Source organism: Cyprinus carpio, chromosome B22 (genome assembly GCF_018340385.1).
Source record: "Cyprinus carpio isolate SPL01 chromosome B22, ASM1834038v1, whole genome shotgun sequence".
NCBI classification, from domain to species: domain Eukaryota; kingdom Metazoa; phylum Chordata; class Actinopteri; order Cypriniformes; family Cyprinidae; genus Cyprinus; species Cyprinus carpio.
The window spans coordinates 2,435,804-2,448,698 of record NC_056618.1 but is presented as its reverse complement, the minus strand read 5'-3'; positions in this window follow the sequence as shown (position 1 = coordinate 2,448,698).

Below are 12,895 nucleotides of genomic sequence, written 5' to 3'. Positions count from 1 at the left end.
AAAAAAAAAAAAAAAAAAAAAAAAAAAAACATTTCCTTTTAATAAGTTTAATAAAGCTGTACAGGTTCAAAACTAGAAATAGATTGACTGAACAAAACTGCAAGTCCAATAAACAAGTCTTCAAAGTCTACTAACCATGTGTGAGTAGCAATAATAATGAAAAAAAAAATGGATTTTCATATCGCTGTAGACTTGTGTCAAATCTGAGTGAATAAAAGATGAAAAGTACAGTCACAGCTCAGAATTTATTTCTGAACTGACACACAGCTAGATTTGCTTACAAATGAAAATGCGTGAAAATTGCTTACAAAAAGAAAAAGAAAAAAAAAACAGAGAGCTGTTTACGGATTATTGACTATCAATGTTTGATCATTTGGGTAGAAAAAAGAATGAATTTAGGTGTATTCAGTGGTGCAGCATCAAGAAAAACAAAAGAATTAAAAAGAAAAAAAAAAACACTAATCCACTACATCCTCAGATGATTTCTCTTATGTTCACTTCTACATCCAACGACAAATTCTCTGCATTGCTTACGAGACATTGTCGCGACAGCTGCTCGGGAATGGAGAAAATGGCAGACAATGTACAACTGAGAGCAGAAAAGGGCTACAAAAATCACATGAGTACATGAAACACTGTACAGCTTTTATAATGCTGAGCGCAGAAGAATATTTCAAACACTTGAAACAACCCTGGTTTGGAACAACTTGAGGAGGAGTAAATGCATTTAGTTCTTCGATGTAGGCCTCTTTAAATTACAGTCATCCACATTAATTTGGGAATGAGAGGAATGCTTCTCGATAGTTATTGTACATTTGGAAGATTTTCTTTCGCTAATACCTTGACAGGGTTTAATTGGGGATAATGACCAGCTGACCTTAAAGTACATTTTGCATATTAATCAACATATAAGACATTGCAAGCACACAACATTTCATAAGTCAAGTTTTATTAGTCACAAAAATATATTTAATATCTCATAATTCTAAGTGTTTTCACAGTGAATTAACAAAGAGCATATTAAATATCACATAATGTAAATAAACGCTGGACTGAATAATAAAAACTCACTATATCACAACATATTCACATTACAAGTTAATGTCAACATTAATGACAGTATGCCACTCCAAAATGTATTTATAAGATAAAAACAATCCCTGATACCGTTTATGTACAATATGAGTTTAATAAATGTTTTGGCCAAAAACATTTTGGTTCAGATATTAGCATATTTAAAGTTGCAGTTTATTGAAATTAGATTTACTGTATCTAGCACCATACTATAAGAGCGCCTGAGTAGTTTTATTATAATGTATCAGAGTGTAACTAAATAATAGTAGATTTGTTATTTTAATTGACAATCAATGAATAGCCATGTTTTCCGATAGATACTAGTATGGTATATCATTTATTTGTGCTTGGCCCCTTAATTAATTATTGGAGTAATATTTAAGGTGGACTCTTGTATAACAAAAATGATTCAAAATAACTGTACACAAAAAATAATTAAAGAAATAAAACATCAAACTGTGTTAAACGAATCCTTTGGAGATTTATACAGAGTTATACAGAGTTACTGTTCATAGTTCTGCCTATAGTGTACATACACTTCACATATTTCATCTGTATAGTATGTTCATAGTACACCTATCTGTATATCATGCTGATAGTATTTAAAATCTGTAAATTTTGTCCATAATACTTCTGTATAGTTATTGTACATATTGTAGACCTTGTATATTCTGTACTTACTGCTTATTGCACTTCTGGTTAGATGCTAACTGCATTTCGTTGCCTTGTACCTTACATGTGCAGTGACAATAAAGTTGAATCTAATCTAATCTAATCTAATCTGACATACTGTCATTGTGATGTGACCTTGTGTAGCAGTTCCCCACCATTTATAACTATGATAACTCCTCATCTATGTCCTCGGCTCTACACTATATGTAGAAGTGTTGTTGGGATCCTCTTCTGGTATCAGTGACAACATTGTGTCATTTGGATCATCCCATTCCATTTTTGTGGGAGCTGTAAAATAAAGAATCAAAAGGTAAAAAAAAACAGAGATAGGAACAGTGTTAAACTGCACTGTAATGCAAATTAAACTATTACTTTAAACTATTACTTTAAGAAACATTTAAAAACACTTAGAAATTCTTAAGCTTCTCACCACGGACATTGACTTTGATTGTTTTTGTAAGTGGATTGGTGTTGCTCTTGATCTCTAATTTAAATTGCCCACTGTCTTTGACTCTCATGTTCTTGATGGTGAGATTTCCAGTCTGATGGTCCAGCTGTAGTCTGTCTTTGAATTTCCCTCCAGGACCTTCCTTTTCCAAGAGCCTGTTGCTCCTTTTATCGCATACAGCAATAACACTATATAAGGTTGTGGATTCAGATACTCTGGAATCAGCATATTTCCACCGTAGCCGATCATGTCTCTGTATCTCATTAACACCACTCTTTAGAATGACAGTTTCTCCTTGTTTTACTTTTATTTTCTTCACTTGATCTGGTTCAGAATGAAACATATCTGGAGAAAGAAAGTTTTTCAAGACATGAGTTAAACATGTATAGTGTCGTATGCAACTGGGAAAGGGCCTTCTCAAATAAATCTTATTCCACAAAAGTATTTGTGGTTTTGTAGAACATGTTCCTGAATCAACGTCCTTGTTGGCCCTGGAACACAATGACTGTTTTGTCTGGGTCTTAGCATATGGTCTCAGAAAAAAAATGCAATTTATTGAACTGATATAGAGCACAACAGTAGGACTTTTTTTAATTCAAGCAAAACATTTCATAAAAGTGTTTGATAGAGTGTGAATTGTTGAATATAAAACAAAACAGATATGTTGTTTTTCATTAGGACAAACTTCAGGTTATCAAACATCTAAATCAGTGAGCCAGGGTAGATTACAACCTGAGATTTATGCAATGTACGGTTAAGTTTCTCACAGCTGGTGGAGTAATGGATGTGTATCATTAAATTCTTACCATGAAGTGGATCAGATTCTGTCGGACCTGTTTGAACAATAATCACATTTTTGTTAATTATGATTACATTTAATGGACAATGCAAATGAATTTAAAATAGTTTTACAGTGACTTACCACCTGGTAAATCTCTCCCCTGATCAGGAATTTCCTTATCTGCAAAAAAAAAAAAAAGATGTAAATCCGATTTGTACTCAAACATATAATACGAAAGGTAATACGAAAGCCCAACAACAGCCTCAGAGGTATCTTTATGTCTATAACTTTATCAATGCTTGTACAAGTCTGGAAAAGTCAAGACATGCCTGAACAAGTATCAGGGACAGTACATGGAAAGACTGATTTCTTTTTCTTTTGTGCAAGAATACAGACTACTGCATGTTTGTTGTTCCTGTGAGTGAATGATTAAGAAGTAAGTTACCTGTTTACTTTCCAAACTGTTCAACTTAAATATTTTACATACTCTGTTATTGTCATTTGTGAAACATACTAGTTCAAATAATAAGTGATATTCTCAATGTTACCCAGAAAACAGGATACAGGTTTAACTCATTTGAAATACTTCTGCTTAATGTTACACTGTCAGACATGCAACATAAATCTAATGTATCTCTTGGTATTTTTTGATCTGGCTACTGTGTATAGACCACCAGGGCCGTATACAGAATTCTTAAAAGAATTTGCAGATTTCATCTCAGACCTTTTGGTTACCGTTGATAAAGCACTAATCATCTGAGATTTTTATATTCACGTTGATAATACAAATTATGCATTAGGACTTTGTTTATTGACTTTGTATATACCTAATAAACTCGATAATCGATCTTACTGATATCGTACCTCAAAGTGATGATGTTACTGACCATTTCCTTGTATCGTGCATTCTGCGTATTACCAATATTAACTATATGGCTCTGTGTTATTGTCCGGCCAGAACTATTGTTCCAGCCACCAAAGAGAGATTCACAAATAACCTGCCTGATTTATCTCAACTGTTCTGTGTACTCATAAATCCACATGAACTAGATGAAATGACTTGGGCACTATCTTCTCTAATACATTTGAAGCTGTTGCCCCCATCAAATTGAAAAAGGTTAGAGAAAAACATACTGTGCCATGGTATAACAGTAATACCCACGCTCTCAAGAAAGAAACTCGTAGTCTTGAGCGCAAATGGAGAAAAACTAACATGGAATTTTTTAGAATTGCGTGGAAAAACAGTATGTCCAGCTATAGACAGGCTCTAAAAACTGCCAAGGCTGAGCATATTCACAAACTCATAGAAAATAACCAAAACAATCCAAGGTTTTTATTTAGCACAGTGGCTAGATTAACAAATAACCAGACGCCACCCAATCTAAATATTCCCTCACAGTTAAATAGTAATGACTTTATGAATTTCTTCAGTGATAAAATACATAACATCAGAAATACAATAACAAATGTAGATTCCACAGCGTCTAATACTTTAGTTTTATCCATCGCACCCAAAAGATAAACTGCAGTGCTTTACAACTAGGACAGGAAGAGCTAAATAAACTTATCACTGCATCTAAACCAACAACATGTTTATTAGATCCTGTACCCACTAAATTACTGAAAGAGTTGTTACTTGTAGCAGAAGAACCGCTTCTCAATATTATTAACTCGTCGTTATCTTTAGGTCATGTCCCAAAACCATTCAAGCTGGCGGTTATTAAGCCTCTTATTAAGAAACCACAACTAGATCCTAGTGAACTGGCAAATTACAGACCCATTTCAAATCTTCCATTTATGTCTAAAATTTGAGAAAAAGTTGTGTCTGCTCAATTGTGCTCCTTCCTGCCAAATAAATTATCTCTATGAAGAATTTCAGTCGGGTTTCAGGCCCCATCATAGCACAGAAACTGCACTTGTTAAAATTACAAATGACTTGCTTCTTGCGTCAGACCAAGGCTGCATCTCATTGCGAGTTTTACTTGATCTTAGTGCTGCGTTCGACACCATAGATCACGACATACTCATAGATAGATTACAAAACTATACAGGTATCCAAGGGCAGGCTTTAAGATGGTTTAGATCCTACCTGTCCGATCGCTACCACTTTGTTTATTTAAATTGGGAGCCATCTCATTCATCACCAGTAAAATATGGAGTGTCTCAAGGATCTGTCCTAGGTCCTCTGCTTTTTTCAATATACATGTTGCCCCTTGGTAATATTATTAGAAAATACAGGATTCATTTCCACTGTTATGCTTTTGATACTCAACTACATATCTCAACAAGACCAGATGAAACTTCTAAATTATCTAAGCTAACAGAGTGTGTTAAAAATGTAAAAGATTGGATGACCAATAATTTTCTCCTATTAAATTCGGATAAGACAGAGATATTACTTATTGGACCAAAAAACATTACACAGAATCTTGTAGATTACAATTTGCAACTAGACGGATGTACTGTTACTTTCTCTACAGTCAAAAATCTGGGTGTTATACAGTATTAGACAGTAACTTGTCTTTTTAAAATCATATTTCCCATGTTACAAAAACAGCATTCTTCCATCTTAGAAAAATTGCCAAGCTACGAAACATGTTACCTGTTTCTGATGCAGAAAATGAATGCACTGCTAAGTGGTTGTCCTGCATCTTCAACAAACAAGCTACAGGTAGTCCAAAATGCAGCGGCAGAGTCCTTACCAGGTCAAGAATAGATGATCATATTACCCCAATTTTACAGTATCAGTTACAAAATATTATTACTCACCTATAAGGCCCTAAATGGTTTAGCTCCTGCATACCTAACTAGTCTTCTACCACGCTACAATCCATCATGCTCCCTAAGGTCACAAAACGCTAGACTTTTGGTAGTTCCTAGGATAGCAAAGTCCACTAAAGGAGGTAGAGCTTTTTCGCATTTGGCTCCCAAACTCTGGAATAGTCTTCCAGATAATGTTCGGGGTTCAGACACACTCTCTCTGATTAAAAACACATTTATTTTGCCAAACATTCAAATAATGCATCTCATAATTTTGGACCGGATATCTGATCAAATGCACATTATTATTCTTTAACTTGGGTTAAACTAATAAATTTTACTTGGCTGGAACAGCAAGTAAGCTACACTAATTATGTCTCTATTTGTTTCTCTGTTTTGCCACGGTATTTACATCATGTGGTAACTAGGATTTACACAAGCTCCAGTCTGGATCCAGAACACCTGAGAAGAGATGATGCCAACCCCTCAGAGGACCTCAGATGATGCTAACCCTGAAACAACATACAGAGCTAACAAATTTTGCTACAAGTTTGATTGCATCATATAATAATTGCTGTTAATAGTGTTCATCGTCTGTTTGAATACGTCTTTAATTTAATTTATCTGTACATTTCTGACATATGCATATAAACTGACAGTCACCACTGATAAACTACATTTGGGTATTTTTTGATGTAAAAATTTTGTTAACATTATAAGGGGACCTCAGAGAACAGTAAATATATATAAAAAGCAGTCTATGACCCCTTTAATGGAAGTGGAACTTTTCCCATAATATCCATCTGATTTGAAAAAAATTTAATTACACTTCATATAATTATTTTCCCAAGATGGTTTCTGTAATTTTAGGTAGTTCTTATCACATGGTGCATTTCCGTTTGTTTGTTTTTTTCAAACTGTTTGGTTTTAGTTAGTTATTTGATGCTATAAAAGATGGGTAGGATGCCATGATTGAAAGCTGTGCTGTGAGCAGGACCTTGATGCCATGGCTCTATCTCTAATGCACAAACTTTGATTGCATATGACATTATCAGCACAAGATGGCAGCTGCAGTCTATAGTTGAAATGAGATGTCTAAAATACCCAGTTTACAATCTCCATTGTAAATTCTAAGTGCAGATTTGTGCACACTCTAACAGCTAATATTGCCCACAAGCCATTGTGTGTTGGATGATGAATTGATTGTATCTACAACACAGATAAAAATGTAAAAAAAAAATTGTTGGTTTTTTGGGTTTTTTGGTTGAGTGGTTTGGTTTAGATAATGGTTTGTTTATAATCAATAAATAACCTGATGAATATAAATGAAAATGAATATGAGTAACCTGATGAATGGAGATCAAAATTAGAGAACAATCTATAAATATTTGATTTTTTTTTGATTTTTTTATGTTATTTAATTATTATTTGATGGAATTTTGAAGGAATATTAAAACTGTTATACACTGATAAAAAAAACACCAACAAAAACCTTTATTTTGTGGACTGTTATACACTGATAAAAAAAACACTGATCAAAATTAGAGTTATATTGGAAGTGTTGTAGAATGGGTGGATTACATCTAAACTTTTGGAGGGTTACAGCTGTCAGAAATTAGTAGGAATGTACATCTTCCATATTTCTGTAACTGTTGTGGGTTTCTTAGCCATAACTTTGTTGCCAAGGATTTTCCAGAGATTTTCAGTTGAGTTTAGATCAGACTCTGGCCTGGCCATTTCACTACTTCATGGTTCTTATAGCTTCAAGGAACTGCATTATCTATTCTGCAGTGTGACGGGGAGGGAACATTCTCCTGCATGAAAATTGCAGGCTGATTGTGTGATTCTTGCAGGGAAGGAACTATATGTTGCCGAATGAGGTTCAGATGAACATTTGCATTCACTGCATTGCATTCAGATTTGACCCAAATAAATTAAACTTGGTCTCATCACTAAAGTAAAATTTGATCCAATTCTCCTCTTTCCACACAACATGCTCCTCAGCAAAGTTGAGCTTAGTCTTTTGATTCTTTCTGCTGATGAGAGGTTTGATCAATGTAGAGTGCGTTTTCAGTTTGACTTTTTTCAAATGTGCCATTACAGATCCTTTACCCTGTTCAACACTGAACTGGCAAGCAATTCTGGCTGCAGTGTTAAACCGATTCTTCATTGAGATTCTCCACATTATCCTATCTTCTTGTGCATTTGTCTTATGTGGACGACCAGCTTTTTTGGGGGTCTTGAATGAATTAGTGTCATTGTGAACCTGCAGTATTCTAGAAATCACATATTTGGAATGACCAGCTTCTCTTGCAATGGATGAAATGGTCGTCCCTTTGGTCTTCATCTGGACAACCTCCTGTTGCAGGGTTTTAGTCACCTTACAGCGGCCCCGCATCTTGCAATTTCAGTGAAAATTAGAGGAATGGTGCCAGTTAAATAGGGTTTGTCATATAATTAAGGAAATTAGCAGCGGGTGCCAGATTAACACCAATAGGTATCTGTAAGTGTTCTGTAATTTCGATTAGTGTTCTTTTAAATATCTCATTGAAGTTTTTAAACTGTGCTTCAGAATACAATGAATTTATGAAATATGCTTAAAAACTGCCTTTTACTCCTTTTAGGATAACTTCAAATATTAATAAGTGATGTTGTTGTTTTTTATGTTGTTGGTTGTTCACTAACTTTGATCTCCACTGTATATTTATTCTGTATATTTATTCAATCCATATTATATTTAATCTACAACAACATTGTGAACTTTCATAAAGATACAGAGGGTCTTTAACCTTTAAATGTCATTGTGCAAAAATATATGGAGAGTTCTCTGCATGAAAGTCCTACAACTGGCAGATGAACATGACCCTTCGTTTCACTCTAATACAGTAGGATACTGAATTAAATAAAATGTGAAGGACATTAACTATAACAAGTCTAGTTTAAATCATTGACAGAATGTATGTAACCAAGCAACATAGCAGTCTATTAAAGAATGTTAAATTATGACAAAGTAGTATGTCCCAAGCAACAGAGCAGTCTATTAAAGACAGTTTCTTAAATTATGACAAAGTAGTATGTCTCAAGTTTTTTATATTTTGCAGTATTTTTCCTGCTCATTTCGGGTCTGTTCATATTGAACAGCTTTGCCGTAACATTGTACACCCAACAGGAGTTTTTGGATATTGGTGTTTACTTTTCCAACAGTTTTATCACCAATCCTTGACTCATCCCTGAGATCTCCAGAATACCCGAGGTTACGTACTCTATGCGGCCGGGCGGCCCAGCCAGGCGGCGGCGTCGAGATCGTAAACAAAGGCGGGGGAAGCACGGAGATCTAAGATCTAAGCTAAAGCTAACACTGCTCTGGCTCTCTTTACCCAGCATTTTCCTCGCTAATGTGCGGTTACTGGTGTACAAAATGGACGAGTTACGACTTTGCATCACCCACAGTAAAAGACTTTTGGATTGCAATGTCATGGTTTTCACAGAAACATGACTACACAGCGACGTACCCAATAATGCTACTGAGCTAGCCGGACGCTACACGCTCTGGGCAAAAAGGACAGCAGATGACTCCGGCAAAACAAGAGGTGCCGGATTGTGCATTTATGTTAACAAAGCTTGGTGTACGAACACTGTCATTGTTGGGAGACACTGCTCAGCTAACCTAGAGTTTCTCATGGTTAAGTGTAGACCATTTTATCTGCTGCGGGAGTTCACTTCAACCATTATAACTGCAGTCTATATTCCACCGGATGCTAATGCCAAGCTTGCTATGAATGAACTGCATGTGGCCAGTAGTAAACAACATACTGCTCACCGGAAGGCTGCTTTTATTGTCGCGGGTGATTTTAATCATTCTAAATTAAAGAGAGTGCTCCCAAAATACCATCAACATGCTTCCTGCCACACTAGAGGAGACAAAACTTTGGATCATGTTTAAACAAACATTGATGGAGCTTACACCGCGACCCCCCTCCCCCACCTCGGACAGTCTGATCACCTTTCTTTGTTTCTCACACCTAAGTATTCACCCTTCATCAACCATATGAAGCCATCAGTGAGGACCATCAAAGTGTGGCCAACTGGAGCAGACTCTTTACTTCAGGACAGGTTTCAATACACGGACTGGAGTACGTTTGCTTCTCAGGCTGCCTGTGGCTCTCACACGGACATTGACATTAATATCTATATCTCCTCTGTACTGTATCAACACCACCATCGACACTTTTGAGCTGTTCCACACTAGACAGGGATTTGTAAGTCAGAAACCATGGATGAACAATGAGGTGTGACGCCTGCTGAAAGACCGCAACACTGCCTTCAGATCAGATGATGCTCAGGCCTACAGCAAATCCAGGGCTAACCTGAGGAGGGGCATCAAAAAGGCCAAGTACTGCCACAAGCTAAAGGTAGAGGAACACTTTTCCAACTCTGACGCCCAACGCATGTGGCAGGGCATCCAGGTCATCAGTGACTACAAGCATCGCAACTCTACTCCAATGGTCACAGACGTCTCCTTCATTAACGAGCTAAATGACTTTTATGCTCGCTTCAACAGCAACAGCAAGGAGACAGCCACCAAAACCACACACTCAGCAGACCACCAACATCTCAAACTCACCTCCACAGATGTCCACACTGCATTGAGCCGAATCAATGCACATAAGGCTGCTGGCCTGGACGGTATTCCTGGACGTGTGCTTAGGGCATGTGTAGAGCAGCTTGCAGGGGTCTTCAAAGATATTTTCAACCTGTCCCTCACCCAAGCAACTGTGCCAACATGCTTTAAGTCCACATCCATTGTGCCAGTGCCGAAACACTCCTCCCCAATGTACCTAAATGACTACTGCCCCGTAGCACTCACACCAATCATTATGAAGTGCTTTGAGTGACTGGTCCTAGCACACCTCAAGGACTGCCTCCCGCCCACACTGGACCCACACAAATTTGCCTACTGCAGCAATAGGAACACAGAGGATGCAGTATGAACAATGCTGCACTCTGTACTCACACACCTGGACAATAACAACACATATGTACGGATGTTGTTTGTTGACTTCAGCTCAGCATTTAACACTGTCATTCCCTCCAAGCTGACCACAAAACTTTGAGACCTGGACATCAACACCTCCCTCTGCAACTGGATTATGGACTTTCTGACCAACAGACCTCAGCATGTTAGATCAGGCCACATCTGCTCCACCACCATCACACTTAACACCGGCGTACCACAGGGCTGTGTGCTGAGCCCATTCTTCTACTCCCTCTACACCCACGACTGCAAGCCTGTTCATGGATTCAACTCCATCATTAAGTTTGCAGATGACACCACGGTGATTGGCCTCATCAGAGACAACGATGAGACTGCCTACAGGGAGGAGGTAGAGCACCTGGCCGCATGGTGCGCTGACAACATCCTGCTCCTTAACACCAGCAAGACAAATGAGCACATTGTGGACTTCAGGAAGAAGGAAGGAAGCACGCATGACCCCATCCACATTAACGGAGTGGTTGTTGAACGTGTCTCCAGCTTCAAGTTCCTGGGAACCACCACCTCGGAAGACCTGTCCTGGACCACAAACACCTCCAGCCTGGTCAGGAAGGCTCACCAGCACCTCTTCTTCCTTAGGACACTGAAGAAGAACCAGCTGTCTTCAGCCGTCCTGGTGAACTTTTACCGGTGTGCGATCGAGAGCATCCTGACTGCATCATAGTCTGGTATGGGAACTGCTCAGTTGCTGACCGCAAGGCACTGCAGAGAGTGGTGAAAACTGCCTAACGCATCACAGGGACACCACTTCCGGCTATTGAGGACATCCAGAGAAATGCTGTCTACGTCGAGCTTGCAGCACTCTTAAGGACTCCTCTCACCATGACCAAAGACTGTTTAACATCCTGCCCTCCGGGAGGCGCATCAGGAGCCTCCGGGCAAGGAACAGCAGATTCAGGAACAGCTTTTTCCCTACAGCTGTCTCCTTACTGAATTCTGCCCTCTGAAGAACCCCTCCCAAACACACCAAACTAAAACACGCTTCACTAAAACCTGTCCTTTACATGCCTCTCAGGGACAACGTCATGCAACCCAATCATTTCACCAACAAAGAGAAGTTATCAGAAAACTAATAAGAAATAAGTCACTGGAACTAGCGTGATCAAAAAACAAATGAGATAAAAGCGGGCGTCAAATATTTAAATCCAAAAGCATCGATGTTTTACTATAAATGATACATTGATCATAATGAAATAATTTATCAGGATTGAAAATTAGTCACACAGAAATAAAGCGTTATGAACATAGCCTGCTTATTCAATCGAGTCTCTGTTTATTTGTAGTCAGCTATATACATCACATTTAGAAAGAATAATCATTTCTATAGTTTTATAAAAGCTCCCGAACAAAAACCATTATTATATTTTAATGACATAGGCTACGCAGAGCTTGGATGTGGAGATAAGATTTATGGAAGATAATTTTTTAATATATAATTACACGATTGTGATAGAGAATAAGAAGCTGACATCTGGTTTCTTGAATTGTTAGAGTTTAGATTTTTTTTAATAGATTCACGATTGTGATAGGTGATTAGTCTTTTGCATCGCTTATAAATATTTCTGCCTTGTATGGTGATAATCCACATCGGGTCAAGTTACACTCGCTGCTGACTAAAAGTGAATTTTGAGCTCAACTTATTTTAAAAAGTTTTTAATGCTTGTGTTATAGCTGTTAGCTTTATGTAATGATCCGCGGCTCTGACTCTCTCCAGATGCGGAGAGACTCCGCCTTTGTTCATAACCACTCCTCTAGGTCCAGCTGGCCCGCTTTGGCCCAAGGATTTCATTGGGCCAAAAAACCCTGGCTGTTGGCCCCGAGGAAGCCCCGACGAGGCACGATCAAACCTCGGAAGTGACTGTGGAAACGCGATTGGCCCTGGCACGCACTAGCACGCCCGCTTTTGGCCCGAAAGTGGAAATGCGGCTAAGCACGCCCATCAGGCCCTTGGGCACAAATACAGTGGGCTATAAACATAAAATCCTGCAATATTGATTGTGACTTTCCTTATTATTAGAGCATAAAACTGCATGTCTCTGTTTGTCTGTCAAAATGATCATGAATATCTCTCCTATACCGTGACCTATAAACATAAAATCCTGCAATA